Genomic DNA, 22,592 nt, shown 5'->3' with positions numbered 1-22,592 from the left:
CCATTAGAAATACTGAAATTACCGGTTTTAACTCAACCTTTTAGAAGATGGTAAATATTGTAGCATTCGTATTAACAGCCTAAAGTGTATTCTACCTCACTTCCGTTAAGTCTCTGACATTACCTTCCTATCTTTTTTATTTCGATTATAGAGGCTATAACCTTAGGGTCATTTGCCGCTTTTTCGGGTAATAAAGTTTTTTTTGAAAAACCTCTAGCTGTTTTTACGTTTTTAATTGCATTGGGAAGAATTTATTGTATTATTTAATTTGATACTGATGGACTTACGGCATTTCATCGAGCAACCGATCAATCGATCGCTCTGTTTGCCCATCGCGGCCGACGCGACGCCGGCTCGTTGATCTTGAATAAATCAGTCAATCAATCGCTGTAGCGTCTACTCCACGCGATTCGCTGTTGTTGTTGTTTTTTGCCAATTCCGTTACCTCCCTGAGAACGACCTCGCCCCCCATCCCGCTTCGCTCGCCTCATAGTAGAGCTACACAATATCATTGGGTAGGGCACTGCTACTTGCAATGGGACGGCGGACTAGTTGGTCGCTGCTGCTGGCTACAAAAATTAACCTAATCGGCCGCCCGATAGCGATCAGCAGATTCTGCACCATACTGAAGCGGAATGAGGGAGAGGGCGATATCGCACGTTGTATACAGACAGCTGTGATTTGTTTCACACTCACACTGGTTTCTTGAAAATATTACTGTCAAAGTTGAATGATTGTTTGGATGAGTGACATGTGGAATTTTGTATAGGCTTAGTGTTGGAATGCGACGTACTTTTATGGTAAGATTTGTGTATAAGGTACAACAATAGTTTTTTATTCCTAATCGTCCACTTGAATCAATAAAGCATTTTTTCCAAGATGCGATTACAGCCTATCTCGATTAACATGCTAACTATTTCATACTCATGTTATGTATAAACAACAACACCTCAGTATCGTTCAATGTGTTATATCACGCTACAAATGCAATCTAAGTTTTAGAAGGCTCTTCAAGAATGCCTCAAAACCGCAATTGTTACTTGGGCATTTTGTACAGCTTTAACTTTTAGTTTATGCTATTGTTTATTATATGCTCGTATAAGTATTATCTGTTGAACTAAAGTTATTGCAATTAGTCTGATTGGATTCGGCTAGAGGAGTGTCACCAGAAATATTTTCAGTTAGCGATGAACATTGAAATTTTGAGGAATCCTCGTTATCTTGCATTATTTTAAAAAACTGATCAAACCGATCAATTTATACCGTCTAAGATGCTTTTAGTGGTATCCAACGGGGAAACCCGATCCTAATGGTTCCTAAACGGAAGCAATTATGTGAAAAAATCACCCCAGAGGCAGGATTCGAACTTGCAACCCTTGGAACGTTATTATAGCCCTGGGATAGAATAAGGGTTAGTGCATTGGGCCGGAGTCCCAAGGGTTACATGTTCAAATCCTGTCCCTGGGGTTTCACATAATTGCTTTCGTTTAACTTACCATGTCGATCGGTTTTTCCCGTTAGATACTACCACAAACGTCTTAAATAAGGTATCTTACGTCAAAATCCAAAAAAGATGATAATTTAGACTGTCTTCGACTAGATTTTTCACGCAATTGGACTATTGTAATAATAATGCGGATAATGCATTTCGAATCTGATCGGTAGTTGGCACCAGTTAGACGCTAAATTCAAAAAGTCACAAAAATGGCAATCAATTCAAATGAATCCAATACGACAGGTGTTTTTTTCTTCTTTGCATCTTTATGTTTTATCGGGGAATAAACATCACTCTAATGTAGTGAGTATAGGACATTGTACACTCACTACATCAGAGTAATGTGAACACCTCTTTTCCTGCCTCGTGTATCACCAACCATCGTAATCAATGTTTGTTGCTTGCCCAACACCTTACCACCGACTTTCGTCGGAGACGCACCAGTCGTGGTATTTATGAGAAATCCAAACAACAACTACGCTCGGGTGACACTGTTTAATACTGTAATTAACAGCAATCGTCTAAGTTGATAACTGCGCAGAAATCGGAGTCGTCTGTTGAACTTTTCAGTAACCCGTTGCCGGGATTATGGACAGTATCTGTCGTACATACTTTTATTTAGATTACTCTTTGCCTGTGAGTTACCCGGCGGAATCCGCTGAATAGAAACGTCATTCGAACTCGCTCGCTAATCAGGCTGGTGAGATTTGGCTATTCATAATAACAAATCGAGCTGCGAATGAATTTGCACATATTTTTCACGTTCGCGAACCGGCACAAGCGGGCCCCAGCCAGCCGGAAACTGTCTGCAACTAATCGAAACTGGATCGATTTCCTGCGTTTTCCGGCTGGTTCTACTGTGGTGCTAATTGTGCTGTTGTCCGATAAACATTGACGGTGTTGGTTTAACACATTAGACGAGAATTATAAAATAGTGCTAACCAGTCGTATGGTTACAGGGGCCACCAGGAATGGTAGCGAAATTAAAATATTAAGATGGGCATTATAAGTTAGACGTATTACGAGATAGAAAATGCTACTATGCACTGAGTCGTTCGGAACTGTCAATAATCGTAGAGAATATCACCCGATGCATTTATTTTTAGCAAATTATCTAATCGCCGTCCACCTAGAATGACAATCTAGGTCAATCGATACCGTTGAATCCCACCGTTTGCAGGAAGAAATAAACCAGTATTCATTAAATCTAACAGCCTCCGTAAACCAATAAATCTCCGCACTAACATTAATCTTAATCTACTATCTATTTCCCTTCTCTCCGAAAAAATGCTGCCACCTTTTTCCGGGATATCGCTTCGAACAGTCCCTGCTGCTCGTCTGAGGATAGCTCTCTGGCAACACACAGAGCTAGCGCCGAAAGAGGCAGTGCAGGCACGCCCATCGTCCGCGTGTCCTTCCCACCAACAAGACAACCATCTCAAGAAACCCATATACACATATTGCGATAGAACCGTCGATATTGCCCTTAACACTACTAGGCTCCACAAGTGATTCTCTTACCAGTACTACGCTGCCATTTTTTTACTGTATCCTATAGTCAATCGGCATATCGGTTTCTAGTTCTCAATCGTGCCTCACTTACCGCTAACGAGCTGTCGAAAGAGTAGGATCTCCAACCGGAAGCGGATACTGACCAAGAGGAGTAGGTATTATCTACACGCTGTGTCTAAGCTCGATCTAACTGTGTACCGGGGTGTGAGAGGAATATCTCTGGAACCATCGAATGCCTTTTTGCGGAAGTGTTTTGTGGTGTATAAGATTGGATGAGGATGAGCAGTTGAATAAGTTTTTTTGTGGCTGTAACTTTAGTTTGTTTGGTTATATTTATGACAGCATGTGCTTGATGCTTAATCGACATACATTCGAAAAGTTTTACGTTTGTTTTGTGTTTCCCTTGGAATAACAAGCTTATCATCCATACGAGTGGAAAGAGCTCAATCATGATTAAAAAGTTCAGATTTCTTTTTGTAAGATTTTTTTGCATTTTTCTTCTTGAATGAAAAATGACAAGGCATAGGGAGTTTTTCTGGTTTCTTTCGGCATTTCATTATTCGCCATGCCACAAAAGCAGCTCCATCTAAAACCTGACTCAAAATCATCTCTTGGATCTATGCTGCGACTTTAGATGGTTCTGATGTATTTAGTTTTTTTATGTGTCTCGCAGATTATTGCTTGAAGAGTGGACCAGATCATCTAATATTTATAAGTGGCCGGAACTGCAAATTCAAGTTTATTGTGGGAAGCAATTCGATACACACCCAATTTTAGATCGATGAGATCTTTCTATATTATTGTTAATTGTCAAACAGAATTGTACGATTTTTTTTAAATACTCGTCGATCCCATGCACTTTTATTCGTGACAAGAAATCCAAAATATGGTTATAACATTGGGATAAAATTGATACTTGTATTATAATTGAGTACAGCTAGGTCTCTGTCGTTCGAAAAGGAGTCATTGGAAATGCGGTGGAGCTAACACCTACTACGTCCCGATTATACGGTTCCAAATTACCAATTATTAAATATCCAAATTGGCATCTTTAACCTATTTAGACGATTAACACGTCGTTAAATGCGGAAATAAATGTTCTCTCTGAATTTTTATTAACAAATCCTTTATAAAGTTGTTAAGTAAATTACTTATAACAGACAAAAAATTCCAACATGCGATTCTTTCCAGAACATTTAAAAATGTGTGTGCAGCACAAATTTGTGAAACACATATTAATCTGTGTACCTGGCATCGCTGGTTCCTTGCGCAAAAAAGGTTTACGCCGCTGATGTTCTTCTGATTCAATTTTCCTATGGATACACAATTGATAGTGAAACTTACACAATGTAAACAGTACACGTTGAACTAAACTCATTGAAATTTCAATAGATAATCCCTAATGGAAAAAGATTACAATTCATTTTTTGTAGCACCGTTTTGTTATTCAGTTGTTTGCATTGGCTTATCAAAGCATATGCAGAAATCTTTCTTTTCATATTATAAGCGGGACCCTACAGACATTAATTTCCATAGTGTTCAATGTTGGGGTGCTTTGAATGCGTACAACAACACTGATATTCCGACAGCTCGTGTTTCTGATGTAAATTTATCGAATGCTAGCCAATATCAAAACGACCAATCTGGAATCGGTTCAATATTCGAGGTTAAGGGGGTCCTCTTATATAATTGTACAAAAAGTACCTAATGTTTGATAATTTTTTTTTGAAGAAATGAAATGACTTAGACATGTGCGCTATTCTGCAAAATGTTTATTAAGGTTTCATCTATAAAATAAAAATTTTCGAGTGTAATGTGTCAAAAATGGCGTCCAAAGTGGCGGCTCCAGCAAAAAAGTGTATTGAAAACCAACTTCATCTGCGGGAACGATACAGGTCGCAATTCGTCATCTACAAGCAGCAAACCAAAACTATCTTGAAGATTACATTCCGTAGAGGCACCCCAACCTAAAAAATATGAAAAAAATCGATATAGAAACAAAATGGCGGCCTGTAAAAATCATTAATATTCAAAATATTGCGATTTTGTAGGTTACAGCTCCCAAAAATGTTGTCTTCTTTTAGGCGGGCAAAATCCGAAGTTTATTGGTTGAATGGTTCAAAAATGGCCCGCAGATTCGAAAAATCTTGTTCCGAGAAAGCCACTATTTTGGACTCCATTTTTGACATCTTACTCATTTTACTGATAAAAAAATTATTAGACATTAGGTAGTTTTTGTCACAATTATATAAGAGGATCCCCTTAAGGTGATTGACTACTCTTTTCATAGACATCGACTTGCAGCATTGAAATCACTTACGGTAAGTCGACAACTAACTATTTTGAACGTTCGATTTAACAGCGCCAAAGTCTTCAGCTGGAATAGTACTCGAATTTTCAAACGTGAAAAAGGCCGTTGTACTAAACGGTATAACTATATTTTTTAGCAATCTGATCGGAACTATGCACGATGTTTTTGTATCTTATGATGTAGAATCTACTACACCGAAGACCCGTTTTTATCAGCCTCTTTGGTATATTTTTGATTGACGAAATGGGGGCAACGATAACACATATTTATTTATTTTCTTTAATAAACCGAGGCTGTTAAAATGCTCAAAATTATTCCGTAGACATAGCCTCATAACCCTGGCTGGCTGACGAAAGCGGGTCGAAAAGCTAACAAAATTGGGGCTGACAAAACGGATTTTCACTGTATTGCTATAAAAACAAAAAAATGCACAGACAGTCACCATCTGTGGGCTGATTGGTTGTATACTGTTCGACCGACGAGCGAGTATTTTATTTCATTTGATGACTATGACCGGTGGCTGGGCATTAAAATACCTATTTGAAAATTATTATTCATTCCGTGTTTTGTAATCGTATCATGCAGACTTCGGCAGGAAGAGCAGACCGGGTCTTCAGATTCTCATATTATAGCCCATTTGATGTCAGGTTATGTGTTTGTTTTTGAATTGCACTATTTTGACTTCATGCGACGGTTCGGTCTGTTTAGGACTTTTTTCAGGGATATTATCTTATTGTGCCACAACCGATTGTCGAATTGTAACTTTTAAACTGAAAGTTTAAGGCAAAAATGGGCGAATCAACCGGATATTTTTTTACATATCTGTGATGATATGGCGCAATATTCTTTACATCAAAAATGACTGAATAGTGATAATGATCGAAATATTTGTATTTGTCAAAACGAGTGAGCTGAAGAGTAAGTGGATAGCAATTATGTATGACTATGTAGGGGAACATGGGTGACGCGACCAAGAACGAGTTACTACAATTGAGAATAACGTGTTCTTTCGGTTCTTAAAATTTTTTGAAACATATTTTTACACTTGTTTCGATCCATTAAGGTAATTTTAAAAGTTTGGAACGAAAATTGCTTTCCTCATAGAAAATATTTCGTGATTAAAAATGTTCAATGACGTATTTTTTTTTATTAAACTTTGTATGGACATATTTACTTAAGTAATTATTTTTTTAAGTGCTCATGTATCATGTTGTTTGCTATGAAGTAGTGAAATGATTTTACATTAATCGAAATATTGGAATTGTTATTACTACCATTTGCACGACATTGAACGCAAGAACTAAAGTTGGGGAGATTTGGCCAAGATTTTATGTGGAGACTTGACCAAGTGACAAGAAACAGAAGAAAGGTACAATATTTCTAATATTTACAATTTCTGTCAGGTACGTTAATGTTATTCACGTCACAAAAAATCCTAGTAAACAAAGTTTGGGTGATTTTGTGACGTGCGAACATGCAATGTAAGCAGTACATTTAATCCCTAAAAGGAAATGTATTAAAAAATCTAAAATTTTAAAATGCAACTCTTGTATTTTTTACTGGTACACAAGGACCCCGGTAATATGGAAAAAAATGATTCCAACATGTTTTATATAGTGATTTTATATTATGATTTTTCGAAATTCCCGGAGGAGGAGACTTGACCCAAAAAACGATTACAGAAAAAACTTCATAACTTTTGAAAAATTTAAATAAAAATTCTGCCAAAAAATCATGTATATGCACTTACTTATGTATTTTTACACAGTACATTTTATGACTTTTGAAGGATTGAAAACATTTTTAGAGATTTACGTAAGTTTAATGAAAACCTAGTCAAGTCTCCCCATGAGATTATGATTGTTTCTGTAGCAATAAACGTGTTAATGTTAACGTTAATTACTAGTACGCGAGGAAAAATTGTGCAGACGCACATCAATCTTATCATCGTCCATATAGACTTCATTGTCACGCTTAACGATGCATTACATGTTGTTTTCCATAGAAAAACTCAGCCATGGCCAAGGTTTTAAACGTTATCGGTGAAGCATTGCGAATGTGGTGGAATTGGATAACGACGACTTCCGCAAGCCTAAGTTGCATTTGAACCTTTAATAAATGTTCAACTTTGTAAACACTAGGGTGAATTGAGCAGTATTTAAAACAGACTGTATTTGTATTGTACCGAAGATTGTTCAAATTTGGTTATTAGAATATAAACTAATGCGCTTGTCACATTTAACTGTGCTCCTACTACATTGCTAACCTCAAATTGCACAGTTGTTTTCAAACGAAATGTCCTACAAGCTGGATTTACGTAACTTTGTCGTCAACCTGTTTGGATGACTCAGTACAAAAAAAGTCAATCTCGTGTGTAACTATTATCAATGTTTTGATGGACTGTCATGATGGCAAAAAGCTAAACAATAAAAAGAAATGCGATCGCCCACAAAAACGAAGTAACATGACAAAGCAAAATATGCTGCCAACTGCCAAAAATTAGGTTGTCCAATCACGCAATTGGTAAATTGGTATTTCAAGCTCAACTGTACACTGTAATTTGAAGAAAAACAACGTAATTTGTCATAAACGTAAACGAACATCAAAATATACAGCGAAATACCCCTCAAAAATTCCAATTTGCTACCGTACACTTCACCGTAAACACTTTGCGAATGGAAAATTCACTATTTTGGATGATGAGTCTTACTTTACATTTTCGCACCGTAAATTGAGTGGAAGCGTTGGATATTATACTGACAACGTTGAAGCAACATCAGAGGATGTCCAATATGCCGGCATATCTGTATTCGAGCCAAAGGTATTGGTATGGGCAGTAGACTGTCCAGAAAAATAATGAATTTTTGAGCACTCAATCGACCCACCACAAATTTGAAGCAAATCTGACAAGTCTAGTTATCGGACTAACTTGGGTGAAGTTTGTATAGGATTTCTCGACAATTTACAAGCAGAAAACCCACCAATTCGCATTTTCACCGTCGGGTGGCACTGTATGAATCAGATTTTTACAGCAAGTGAAATTAAGAAAGATAGTTTAATGGTCTACAACTTTGTGGAAGGCTGTGAGTCAATCTGGCATTGTTAGAATTTATTAAACTTTTAACGATGTTATGGTTTGGCATGGGGCCTAGAAGTGCACGGTTATGTATAAGTACTCTATTCCCACGAACTATACATTTTTTTAAAATAATGGTTAGGTTTAACCAAATAGTACGTTTAGAAGAATTAGAGTAAATAATACGAGTCATGTAAATTCGGCATTCCTCCTTACAAGAGCTGCCGTAACTAGCCTCATGCTGAGACTGCCAGGTACAGCACCGAATTTCTCTTTCGTGTTTTGTGCCGGCGTCGGCGGTAAAACATGATGATGAGTTATGTTCTACCATAGACCATGCGGTAGACTTGGGTGCAACGCCCAACTCCTACTCTGCAGAAGGCAAAGAATTCTCACATTTCCTTTCGATCATGCCCATATGAGCCTGTTTAGTTCTACTTTTCCGTTCTAAGTTTATAACTGATTCGCTCTAGAATACCTATCCGTCTTTCAATTTCATTGCTTTCGTTTCTCTTAGTCTCAAATTTGCCGAAATAGCCAACAAAATCGATACAGCAATTTCTCTTTCGGCCTCCTGTCAGTCTACGTCCAAAGTTTCCACCAGGATTAGTTACCCGATTCACTAAGGTTACTCGTAGTCCAGCTGGTACCGCAGGGTGGTAAGAGATAGAAGTTCTCTATTACTGGTGAATAACCACATAGGAGCCGCATTTAACGTGATAACACAGCTTCACCAGTTGGGTAGGGCACTAAATTGCTAAAACAAGCTGGTTATGACGCTGCAGTTTATGGAACGGTCGGAACACGCCGCGATGCCTGAAAAATGGATAAACTTTTGCGAGCTCCCAATACGTTAGAAGTGGTGTTTTAGCAATTCTCTTATCTCAAGAGGATGACTAGACAATACCAAACACAACTAGTGGGATTAGGAAGGGGTGTGTACGAACAACAAATAACTAGTTTATTTTAGTCAAAGTTTAGATTAAATTCCCCCCAATACAGAGCATGGCTTCAGTCCGAAAATTACAAACTGAATCAGCGAGTGCATCAATAAATTGTTGAAAATTTATCTAACCAATATAACGAGCGAGGCGGTGTTATTCCAAGAACTTTGAAACTTTTCAAATTGAGCCTGACGCTACGTCAGTGACGGATCATTCTGTTTGACTGCAAACAGTTTACCGTTATGACGTCTCCCTCCAGCTCTTCGCTGTGCACGCAAAATTTTATCTAATCAACGAAACAGACTAAGATTATAAACTAGCTGTTTCTAATTTCATGAATAAATATTTGAGGAGAAAAGTTGCACATTTTCCAAGTGGAGATAATGTTCTCTGCGAATGTATGACTTACGTGATTCTAATAGTACTACAAATCATCTGTCAACGTGCTAATCTCACAGCGCTCCTTTTGTCTGCTGGTATTTTCGTTACAATCTCACGGGCAGAACCTCGAAATGTCACCCTTCCTTCTACTCACTTGAGATGAAAGATCACAACTGGATCTGAAAACAAACAAAGAGTACCTACTATTCTGCGAGACTGTTACCTAGCGCGGATTATGATTCCCCGTCCCGACTCTTGATAGATAATAAAGGCGTAAATTTAGCTGTCGCTACATTTTTTTGCTAGTCACATACCACTTTCTTTGCACTTTTTTGATTAAATTGTGCTGTTGGGGGTTAACAACAAACAAACAATTCGGTAGCCACTCTGCTCTCCGACTGTGTAAACTTTCGAGTGTTTGAATAGGTTTGGCAATACAAGTGCTAAAATCGTCAGTGTGTGCGTACGTGCGAGCTGTCGAGATGATTCCTTGAACCTGAACTCGAATGCTGATAGTAAACAACGTAGTAATTGTTGACAAAATGTGTTGCCTGAGCTCGGCGAATAGCATCGTTATATTCGGCAAAACGATTAGGCTTATCTTTGCTCTGAGAAGGATGCGATGGCTGTCAGTTTTGAGTTCCGGTTGACCCAGAAACGGATAGTGCTTAAGGTTACCGTGTGTTTTTATTCTGAACATGTAAGAAAGAGTTCGAATCGATGTTTTTGTACGTTTAAGACGACTTGTTTCGGGAAAGTTACTCTAAACTTTGATTCCATGTATGTATTTTTTTGAACGCGACGACCACTTTTAGCGTACGTCAACCGTTTGATTGTAATTACTTGTGGGAGCGTGTGCGATGTATACTTTCTTCGAAGCTTAAACAAAAATGCAGTGTGGAGAAAAGCATTTTCGGAACACGACTGTGATCGTGATTGTTTCGCTTTCCTTCTTGATTTTTTATGGACATTGGTGTCCGTTACGTCATGGAGAACATTTTAACACTTATGTGTCGGGATGTTCAAAGATGTCACCAAGTTTCAATTTTGGAAAAACACATCAGAATTTCTTTACTTGTAATATGGAGAGGTTCACAGGTAACTAACTGTTCGACGTTATCAGTTAAGGATTTTGTATTCAATGGAACTGGTTTTCTAAGCTTAAGTTTAATTTTCGCCCTCAGTGAACAGAAGGACAGGTACGACAATATTTAAAATCAACAGCTACTGTGTTGAACCGAAGTGTGTTTTCCTACTTTGCTGCAAAGCCTCACTTATCTCAATAAACAACATACGAGTGTCTTGTGAGACTACCGTCTAATCCTTTGAATCGGTTGACCAGAGCTATTTTGTATTTAGATTATTTATTGATATGTAATAAAAAGAAAATGTTATTTTCCATTCAGTAACTCTATTGTAAAACCTGTTTTCTACCCTTATTTGTCGGTTGATCTAAAATTTATGTCAATAACTTAAAACTGTCTAATCCAGTGCTTTTCAACATTTTTCGTTTCATGTACCCTTTTCCGATTGTTAATCTCTATCATAGGGGAGGGTACCCTTTCTAAAAATGGCCTTCCACCATTTGGGCCTCGCCTCTCATTCTGTCTCACATATTTGAAGCAACAGTTTCCCCTGGGTGCATTTGACGTTAAGTTATTTCGTATGAGCGAGTCTCCATGAATACCATACTTTTTCAATTAGAATCCTGTTCCCGAGCACTCTCAGTCAACAGTTGACACACTGAAACAATAAATAAAGACAAATATCCTACGGGAATGTTAGAATAACAAGGTAAAACTTACCTCCTAATAAGTCTAATTTACCCCTGGGAGTAAATTCACTCCCGATTGAAAACCACTAGTCAACCCTATGCGAGGAATCGAGCCCAGGTGAGCTGTGTACAAACCATTCAATTTACCAACTGCGCTGTACCTGCTCCATTGCCCAATACCCTCTATTGGACGATACAGGGAACAATATGATAGATTCAGCTCTTGTGTACTAACTTGAACTTCATTGTCATTGTACCATTGACTTGTCCTTGCTGTAATGGCGGCTGGTAAAATCTGGCCAAAACGTAACTGGTTTATCATGAGATTTAATAAAGGATAAAACCCGTTTGTTGAAACACTCGCTACTGTATACACTTCAGAATTCATAGTCTCATCCACAGAAGCAGATCACTTGCCGAAACATAAATTTTTACGTGAAATTATCCGCGGAAACACACTTGGATTCACTAGGAACCTTGCCATGAACGGGAGCTTCGTAGAATTTGAGCTCGGAGATTTGTTTGAAATCTGTCTTAGAATAGGTCTCATTTGTTGTACTCCGTCGTTTGGTATGCACTTTGCGGGTGATTGTAAGAGTTTCCTAGTACTGTTTTAATAACTCAATCCATAATACTTTAAGGATAATCCAGCAGTTTTGGCAGCTCCCGAATTGACGCTGATTGATCTTCACTATTATTTGTTTTTTTACCTCCTGCATGACGAATGTCTCGGAACCTCGTTAGTTTAAAACTTAAAAAAGATAGACTGAGTTGAATTGCGTTGCGTTGCATAAGCACGGTATACTTCGTAGATTGCAGCTCACTTGAGAAACAATGTTTGGGAATATCAAATATTCCAGTTCAAGCAAGAACTCGGCTTGAGAGCCACCATAGCGGACCACGACCATCTTTACCATAACTTAAAATATTAGAAAGGAAATGTTGATGTGATGCTTACTTAACGGAAAGCCCCGTCTCAGCGATACTCCCATAAGTACCACGGATTGGGTAGTTAGGATTAATTTGATACAGGCTTTGTGCCTTCACCAAAGTTATTCATATATGTACGTTTTACTTCAGCGATTGAATAAGAAAAAGAGATGAAAGATAGGAAAGCTGAAAGAAGTTATAAACATGAAACGAAAATTTGGAACTAGGCAGCCATATAAGCACAATCGAAAGGAAATTCTGGAGAATCTTTTGCCTGCTGCTTGCTAGGAGTCGGGTGTTCCGCCCGAGTCTAACAGAATAGTTAGTAAATGAACACTTCATCATGTTTTGTCTCCAGTCCGGATTGATCCGGTCACAAATCTTGACAGTTACTGGTGTACCTATAGTTTTTCAACAGCAACAGTCTTTCTCAAGACTGTCTATATTTTTTCGACAATATGTCTTTCTCAAGTCTACCTATTTTTTACTCAATCAGTCTATTTCTAGACATTTTTTCTAGACATTTTCCAAGAATAATTCAGCCCAACGAAATATTTAATTCTTCCATCATGTCTGAATTCTCCCAGAAAGGCCGTGCGCCAAATATTAAAAATAAACGAAAAACGGTAACTTCTCCGCCCGAAAATTCTATCGATTGCAGCAACTCATTCGATGTTTTATCTGAATGTGAAGCTGAAGAAATTTGTAAATATTCCTCGCTTTGTTCGTAATACCAATGAGAAGAAACAGAAATCTCCTCCGCCGATAACGGCGACAATCTCCGATTTAAAAGCTTTTCGAACTGAGCTTTCGACGTTCCTTCCGGACGTAAAATCCTCTTTTCAGATTGGCTGAAGAGGAAAACGTCGAGTTACAGCGAAGGACTTGATTGGCCACTAACGATTACTCCAGTATGGAGAAGTTATATATATATTTTATTCACATGATTTCAAGACATAGACCATCAAGGCTGTCTTGAAAGTTTCAGTTATTCTTATGAAGAGAAAGACTAGCGGCACTATCACGCCAGCGCGCTCTGGAATTATCCAGGAGCTTTATTTAATTAATTTTAACCGTAATCAGGTTAATAATTTGAAAGTATTAGAAAACGCACGTTTCATGTTCAACGCACGAGTGAAGTGGGAGCATTATAGACGACATGGGGGCATAATTCAAAATTTGATCCAGTGTCATAGATGCTTTGGGCACCGCACAACAAATTGTCATTTGGATTCCAAATGTATGATCTGTAGTAATTAATCGCACACAACGAACACTTGTTCGGTGAAAACAACACGAAAAGCTTCAAAATCGCTAATTATAGCGAAAATCATAAATCGTATTTTTGGGCTTGTCCTATTCGAGTAAAAATTATAAATTCAACAAAACAACAAATAAAAATTACCTACTTCTTCAGGCACACTCCCGGAAAACAAGCTTAAACGTGCTAAACCGCTTCAAAATAGAATAACTTCTCTACCTATACAAGGATCTTCTATCTACGTCACACCATCCTACAATGGAGTGTCATCTTATACTTTGTAGCAGATAACACGGCCAAAATAACGACTACCCGGCCTATAGTCCGTTTACACCCAACAATTCCTTTAGTCCAATGGATTTAGATGGCGTAACGGACGACACATTTTATTTCATGCAAGAATCTATGCTGCAGCAGATGATTGCTATGTTCAATTTTACCTCCATGTTTGAAACTTTTCAAACTGAGTGGGAATTTACTAACAAAATTGTAATGAAATTAAAATTTAATAATGACTTTAAATTATCATTTAAATTTATCAAATTGGAATGTTCATTAAAAACGTGCGAAAACGATTTTTTTCAGCTTCTTCAGGGATATTAAATAGAATAGTAACTCTAATTTTGTTATTCATCGATTTGATCGAATTTTTGGATTCGGAGGAGGAATTGCAAAAGCGGTTAATCGCAGGATCAAACATTCCATTATATCGTCTCTTGACACCGAGCTGATCGAAAGTTTGGGTATCGAAGTTGAAACCGATCTTGACAGCTTCCAGGACAGTAATATTCGACTGGAAGAGGAAAGGTGGCAGAGATTTTCGAGCACAGTAAGTTGTCGAGTTCACAAAGAAATATCTCGTGTGGCTAGCCATCTGTACCTGTGACTTGAAGAGCGACATTTACATCGCAACCGAAACCGTCAACCAGGGAATTTATGTGCAGAAAAATTCAAGCAACACAATTGTTCCGTTTTTTTTGGCCGAATTTGGCATCTTAAGGAAAAATGCCATGATGTGGTATGCCGCGAACAACGTTTAGGTGGTTCCCAAGAGTATGAACCTTCCCAAGGGCATAGAAAAATATTGCACAATCGCCAAGCGGAACCTTAAGAAAACGCGAAAGGCAGTTATCAGCGAGATAAATTATAAATTCGACTTAGACAATGTCTCACGTTTAAGGGGATAAATTAATGAAAACATAGTGTATAAAGAAGGGATTCTTTGCTTCTATAAATTCTCCGAAAATGCCATTGAAAAAAAATGAAAACGTTTTGGTGTTAATAATTAATCCTCAAGTTAAACAATTTGTAGGGGAATCCGGGGCTATTCGGACCCACCAAGATGGATAGATGAGAAAAAATTTACCGGTCAAAGGTCCTAATTGTTAGTTTGAAACCACAAGCTACATATTGGTACCATAAAAGGTTCATTTGCACCACTCCATGGCAGCAATAGGCGACGATTTGCAAAACTCTGCGTTTTCCATCCTTTTACAATGTGGGGGTAATTCGGACCTCCCTGCGGGACAATTCAGACCGCAATTTTTCTTTAATTTTTTCCAACGGAATTATGTTTACCTATGAAATATTCATCAGAAGCAAAAAAATTGCTTTCTAAAACAATCTGGTTAGTCACAGCTGTCATGTATTTTCTTTACTGTGGTGTGTGCAATGGTGTGCGCAGCCGCAAGCCGCTGAACGGTGATTGATGGAATAGGGGGTCCGAATAGCCCCACCCGCTCATTTCGCACAAAAGTGGGTAGCGTCTTGAAAATATCTGTGTTTTCAAAACTCATTCCATTAAAAAAGTGTTCAAAAATCATTGCATTAAATAGAAGCCTCAAGCTTTCCAAAACACTCACCTTTTATTTTTTTCACTTTTTTTTGTTGCTTTATTCACGGTTTTACCATTACAATGATTTTTGTCTTGAGGATGGCAAAAAATGAAACACGTTATATCTCCTTTCTACAAAAAACAGTTAAATTCAGCTCTCAAAATTAATGTTTTAAAATAGTGGTTCCATAAATATGTACTATAGTCAGAACGTTTTGCGATTTTCTGAGTAATCTAGGGGGTCCGGATCAACCCCACTGTCTTAATAGTCCCGGGTCCCCCTAATAAATACTACAAGAAAGGGGATTTTGATCCTTTAATTAATATTGGAAACTAAACCTCAGAATTAATAAATCGTGACCGACCATCTTAGATCCCGATGAAACTTGGCGTTTATAAAAATATGTCAAAAGTTGTTAGGAAAACTTTTTTATTGAAAACTTCTCAATGATCCAAATACACTAAAAAAGTTGCTTTTACGTCTTTAAAACGATAAACATTAATTTATTGTCATTTTATGATAGGGTAAGGCGAATAACTTTTAAAAAGAGCATAATTACACGAATTAATTGTTTTTGATGGAGCAAAATTCCAAATATCTCGAAAACTATCGCATTTTGGAAGATTTTTGTTAAATGCATTTTGATTTTAAATGGTGCTTAGAATTATATTCTGTAATAAAATTACAATTTTGTATGTCAATTAGTATGAAATTTAAAAACATGTACGAAGTTATTGTTAGAAAAACTTTTTTACCGATTTTTTCTCCATCATGCAATCACATTCAAAATGTTTCTTTTCTCTTTAGGTTTTTGTTTCCAAAGTATAAAATATTTTAAAAAATGGGTTTTTTCGCAATTTGAATTTTTAACTTAAATTTTTGTTTTTTTGAAAAATGACGCAACATTTTTTTCAGTGTATATTTTTTTCGGATAGAAGTATTCATTCCCTGTAACTTGTTCTCAGATAGTTTTGCTGTATAAAATACAGTAATCGAACAAAAAAAATTTGAAATTTATACACGTAGAAACGTTTATGCCCTTTTGAAACATTAGTCTTGTATCAAAATATTCCAATTGCCAGAGAATATCATGGAGATTCATACAGCGAACACACCTGCAAAGTTTCGTTCGAATCGACGATGGTCATATTTTGCGGTCGGCCGGTTTCTCATGGAATCCCTCAAGTATTGAAAATTTTCTGTTTTGAATTGACGTTCACTGCGATTCCTTTGCTGCAGATTCCTTGCCAAACCGGTTTTGATTTCCTTACAAATGAAAGTAGAAATTTGTGGTTTCTTATCCCAATCGGAAATGTGAAAGCCCTCCCATTTCTTCCATAGAAACCACGAACAAATTTTACCAGCTGTCACTGTTGGTGAACAAAATGCTGTAAAAATTTTTAGACGTGTAGTGCTGTATTACCGTTTTACTATATTGTCAACTCGGTTAATAACACGTTCGCCAATCACAGTCATCGCTTTGGTATTTACATTTTAAAACAAACAAATCTCACGTCCTCTCCATTCTGGATGATGATCAGTGATCGTGTGTTAACGTGTGGACAACAAAAATCGAAATGTTATTCTAGTAACGCGGGCCAGGGCGCCTAGGCCGAACGAGACCCGCCTGCAGACCTGCCATTCCACGGTCGGTTGTTGATTGGTACACGAAAACCTCCCTGAAGGTCACACACAGCTGCTAATGACAGACTTCGAAACGTGTTCTCCGTCGTGTTTTCGCTGGGACGAGCAAACGAAAAGTAACACCTTAACACAGTCTCACCCAACTTGAGTGAGTGTCGTAGAAACACTTTATCATCATACCTTTACATGTCACGTTCCACCACTGGATGCTTCGTCATAATATTTAGGAAATATTTATGCCCAATCAAGATCAAAAATGTTCTGATTACACACTGCCCGAGAGAAGTCTGATTTCAAATTGAAAACTAAACTTAATGTTGTGATGTTGCAAGTAATGATTGCTATGGTTGTTACCGTTTTGATCGTTTTAACAGTTAAAAGATCAAAATCGAACGCAGGAAAATTGTCCTATGACATCAAAAGCAATTCTATTCCTTCTATCGCTGAGAGCAAATTGAAAACTCATCGAGATTTTTTAGAGACGCGGATTATGTAAGCATAGTAAAATGAGATCACAATTTCATGTCATATTTAATAAAACGTAAGCTACGATCAAAATAAATTTTCAATTTGATGTCGTAATTGCTCGGGAAACGATCAAGCGACTTCATCGAGCAATGAAAATCTAATCTATATCATCAAGGCACTGCGGAAGTTGGGGTAGTCTGAGGACTTTCACCTTGAAGCATCTACTGGGCAATTTGATCTGCGTTAGAGCGAGATGGAACGACAACAAGACACAGCTGTCTGAAAATATTTTTCTGGCCACCGACCAACCGAAAACGCCCATTTATCATGTTTACCTTCGTTGGCCTTAAATATTCAGATGCTGTCTATTTTTTCTTCTAACTTTTCAACAAGTGCAGATATTGATTCGGAAAATGAGGGCACCAACTCTCTGTGTTAGGTGAGACTAGAAGGAAATGTCATCCCAATCATTCATTTACGTCAAAATATTCTAATGAATGCGGGACTGCCATAGACTGTGAAGGACAGCCATGAGAACACACGTTACGTAATCGAGCGCACCTTGGGTAGCTAATAATGTCTGCAGGCCATTCCGACCAGCTGGTTCTGATGGAAAATAATTCCTTTGGGATTGCAACCTACGAGGGGGTCATTAATTAAGGTAGAATTCATCTCTCTCACTTCGATTCGACAGCAGAGCCGCAATCGCTCTATTATGTAACGTGAAAATCTGGACTGCGCATGTGTCTCTCTCTCTCCATGGGTTTTGTGTTCTAACTGAAGGCGGGTTGTGAGCTGAGTGGATGCACGCATCTGCTCTGAGTTCCATTTCGTTTGAGAGGTTGAGTGTGAGTTCAACCGCTCCCACGGAAAAATGTATAGCAGCTGCTACGATCCTTTTTCTTCTCCGCACATTTTGATCCAAGATAAATCGATTTCCAGCTATGACCTGCTAGTGCAATTCAGAAAAGTCATCTGATTCACAACTTCTTCACAGACAAGAAAACCGATCGAATCTCGGAAACTGTTCCCACTCTCCCTATCCAAAAACCATTCCACTATTGTTAAGCCAACTGTATCATGTTTAGAACGAATAGAAAATATGCTAATCACAATGATTTTTTAAATTTTTTATTTATTTTCATGCATTTGTTTCCCGTTTTTTGTGTGTTATGTACGTGTGCTACCAACCATCGTTCCTGTTGATTTGATTTGCTTGCATAAAAATTTGCATTCTCCATGCCTGTGCATCATTTCCATATATTTTGCTACACCACCACCATATCACCAATTATCCGTCATCATTGCCTTCATCGTGTGTGACGCCAATTTGCCGCCGCAACCGCGCAGACCGGTAGGACAGACTCGTACCGAGTCGCCACCGTGGCAAAGCTGAAGGATGACAACCTCACTGCCGATGGCCAGCTTAAGGTAGGGTAGTTTTTTTTTGTTTCAGTGTACCCCGGAAAATCAATATTCCCAGGAGTTGTGGAAGTACTAACAATCATTGGATGACAAACTAAACTACTGAACTTTTATTGCATGTATGTAATTTGGTTTTCTATAACCTATAATTTGAATTTCTTATAAATCGATAGTATTTAGAACTTATAATCTTTTTACTCGACCTAACCCTAGTTTTAGTTTTCGCTTTATGTAAACTTACTTGGATATCCCTTTTCAGTGATTTATTTCAGATTAATAGTTGAGAACAAAACTACACAAAAAAATTAAAAGCGTGCTCTTCTTTACCGATATTTTGAATAGGGCATTTCATAGAAGGGGTTTTATTCATATAACTTTTGCAATTTTTATTCTACACTGAAGTAATCTTTAGAAAACTTTGAGATTATTAGTGCTCATTTTTTATCTTCGCCAAATATTTAGATATTCTCGTTTTAAAGTTGTGGGTCTTTTTTTTCTTATAGATACGCGTTTTTGGTATACCAGTATTGCAAAATTAAATAATAGTAAAAATCATTTCCTTAATTTCGTGCATTTTTTTTACGTTTGTAAGATTTTTTTAAAGTTCGGATTTATCTTACATTCATAAAAAATTTTTAAGAACAGTAAGCCTTCTCTGAATATTGGAGGAGGTCCGTATGTGCCGCATAAAATTATCTGAATTTAGAAGCATTTCCTAAAATCATTTGGACTCTTGTAGCACTTTACTCATTGACGCTCTAGCACTTTTCTGGATAGTGACGGGCATAGCGTAGTTGGTAAATCGATTGCCGTGTACGCAGCTCACCTGGGTTCGATTCCCAACCCCCGTACTTTAGGGTTAGAGATTTTTCCAAAAAGAAATTTCTCTAACTCGAAAAGAGGCGAATGACCCTTAGGTTTTAAAACCTCTATAATCAAAAAACTTCTGGATTTTAATAATGCATGGAAATTTAAGTCCGTAAAAATTCCCTGCAACTTGAATTTTGGATTTCATGAATTTCATCCATTTCAACATGTACAAAGCCGAAATTTGAAACATTTCTGGGTCTTGAGGTAAATGTCGTTCTTAATCAGAGCATTTATTTATTGATAATATCCGTTGGGTTTCTTTAATTTAATTCTTCGCGGAAGCACTTCACAAAAAACCTTCCCTATGAGTTTCATAAAGTTTCCTTCAAGTTCGTAGTAAATTCTTTGAAGTTCAAAAAAATTTTGTAAAAAACTGTTGCCACTCTCAGAAGTTAGATGGGCTATTCAGCATTCCATACGATATTCTTGGGGATTCCAGGACTTCTCAGAGATTCTTAAGGTTTACCTTAGTGTTGTAGGACTTTTTTTTTTAATTCTGAAATCAGTTCTGACTGTTGACTGTTGAAAATGTTGATCTTCCCTGAATGTAGAACTGACCTGAGTTTAACATAAATTGTACGACGTTCTACAGATTTCACAGAAATTTAGAAAACTCTTGACAGTTACAGTAATGCAGTAATCTGCAAATGGGCTCATCGGGAGTATCCTCCACTAATACCTTTAATCTGCACACTCCATCTGATCGCCACCGACAAATTTAAAATTGACACTGGGGGCACAACTCCATACAACAACCTGAAATTTTGGAGACCTCTCATCAAAAGCACAAATGGTTGGACAACTAATCGTAGAACAACACAGACACAATGAACCGCGCCACGAACCAGAAGCACAATACATTCCAAAAGAAAATAGATCCGACTAAGAATCTAGTGTTACAACACCATCGAACACATTTCGTCGCTGTTGTGCTATCTTATGACAAACGCCATTTTGGGGTAAACTGAGTTAGATATGCCACATTACTTGTCAAAACAATCTCTACAAAGTGGCGTTTTCAGAATTTTGACATTCTGCTTGGTTACTGAGATATAGCGAGAAACGTGTTGAGCAATTTTTAATTTTTTGCTTCAAATGACTGTGTCTGGGAATTGGCTCAAGTTATCTTGATGTATAAGTTATTTTTATGTGTAAAACTATCTGTAAAACACAATGGCATAATCATTTTCAAAAGAAAAATACGCAAATTGTGAGAAAAATACATTTTAAGTTTTCAACTCGAAATATAGTATATTTGGCAACACTGTAACCAAAAATAATTATTTTTTTTTAGATTGACTTATTTCCTTCAAAATGCATCTCACCGGTTGTTTATAGACCAAATGAAGTCAAGGATATGAATAAAAGTTAATAATTGATGATTTTGTCTATGGAAACCTTTCATACACGATTATGACACGCCATACAAATTTTGTCATCAATACACGCTTATGATAAATGCGACTTTTGTTTACACTTATAGTAAAAACTCACAACATAGTCAACCGATCTTCGTAATATTTGAGAGATTAATACAGAATAGATAGAAGCATTAATTGTCTTCTTTGAATTGTTTGTACCATTTATATGTTTCAAGATATTCAATCTCGAACTTTAAAAATCGTTTTTCTCGAAATGTGCAAAATGGCGCTTGTCATAAGATAGCACAACAGCGACGATTTGCCATCCAATGGAACATCAGCCTACGTACCCATCGAAACGAACTGCAAATCCTGCTTACCAAGTATCAGTAGTCTGCCTACAAGAAACTAACGTGGAAGAACACAACACCACAGCCAATTACATCGGAAGATCCTATCATCTTCTCCCACGGTAGACAAGGGGTAGGATTAGCGGTTAAGGATGGCACTGCGTTCGAACGAATACAACTAAACACCAACATACAGGCAGTTGCAATACAGCTTCACACGCCGTCGAAACTGACTGTAGCCTCAGTATATCTGCCACCAAGAGACAAAAATGCTGCTGATAACTTGAAACACCTATTGGAAGAACTCCCGAAACCACTTATCCTCTTGGGTGATCTGGACGCCCACCACTCCGCTTGGGGTAGTCGGTTGACAAAGACAAAAACTGATGCACAGAAAAGAGGCAATTCGTTTCTGGAAACAGTAGTTAACAAAAGCATGGTAGTATTAAACGACGGATCTGCCGGTGGATGTATCAATCTGTTCGACCCTCTTAATCAGGTAATTTTATCTGGAGAACACTTCCAGATTACGCAAACAGTGACCACTTCTCCATCAAAATTGATACACCCAATCCGATGAACCAAGGCGACGACGAAGATGGATCTACGAAAGAGCAAAAACTGGGATTTGTACGAAAAGCTAACCAGCAGCTCCATTCGGCCCGGTCAGATAATGACAGTCGAAGACTTCACTAGAAAAGTGATTGCCGCCGCCGAAGCCAGTATCCCTCGAACTAAGGGGTAAACCAGGACCCAAGGCAGTGGTCTGCTGGAACGCAGAGGTAGAACAAGCAGTCAAAATTCGAAGAAAGAAACTACGTGCTCTTCGACGCATTACAGACGGTGACCCCGGTAAAGTGGCAGCTCTCCAGTCTTTCCACGAAGGTCGATCTGCCTGCCGCAAAATCATCTCGGAAGCTAAACAGAAAAGCTGGGAAAATCTAGTACAGAGCAT

The 22,592-nt window shown here is 37.7% G+C and overlaps 1 long non-coding RNA gene across 3 annotated transcripts in view; it reads left to right on the top strand.

Annotated features, from left to right (window-relative positions):
• LOC131677540 (uncharacterized) overlaps window positions 1-19,055 on the top strand; it is a 39,834-nt gene extending 20,779 nt beyond the window's left edge. Inside the window, exon 4 of one of the 3 annotated variants that reach the window (XR_009303381.1) lies at window positions 18,982-19,055. This is a non-coding gene — a long non-coding RNA (uncharacterized LOC131677540). Of the gene's footprint in view, window positions 1-2,819; window positions 3,164-18,981 lie in introns of those variants that run through there. The other 2 variants (XR_009303382.1, XR_009303383.1) reach the window with 2 other exon arrangements.
• The last annotated feature ends 3,537 nt before the right edge of the window (window positions 19,056-22,592 follow it).

Source organism: Topomyia yanbarensis, chromosome 1 (genome assembly GCF_030247195.1).
Source record: "Topomyia yanbarensis strain Yona2022 chromosome 1, ASM3024719v1, whole genome shotgun sequence".
Classification (NCBI taxonomy): Eukaryota; Metazoa; Arthropoda; class Insecta; order Diptera; family Culicidae; genus Topomyia; species Topomyia yanbarensis.
The sequence above is the reverse complement of the archived record's forward strand: the minus strand, read 5'-3'. Positions and strand labels throughout refer to the sequence as shown.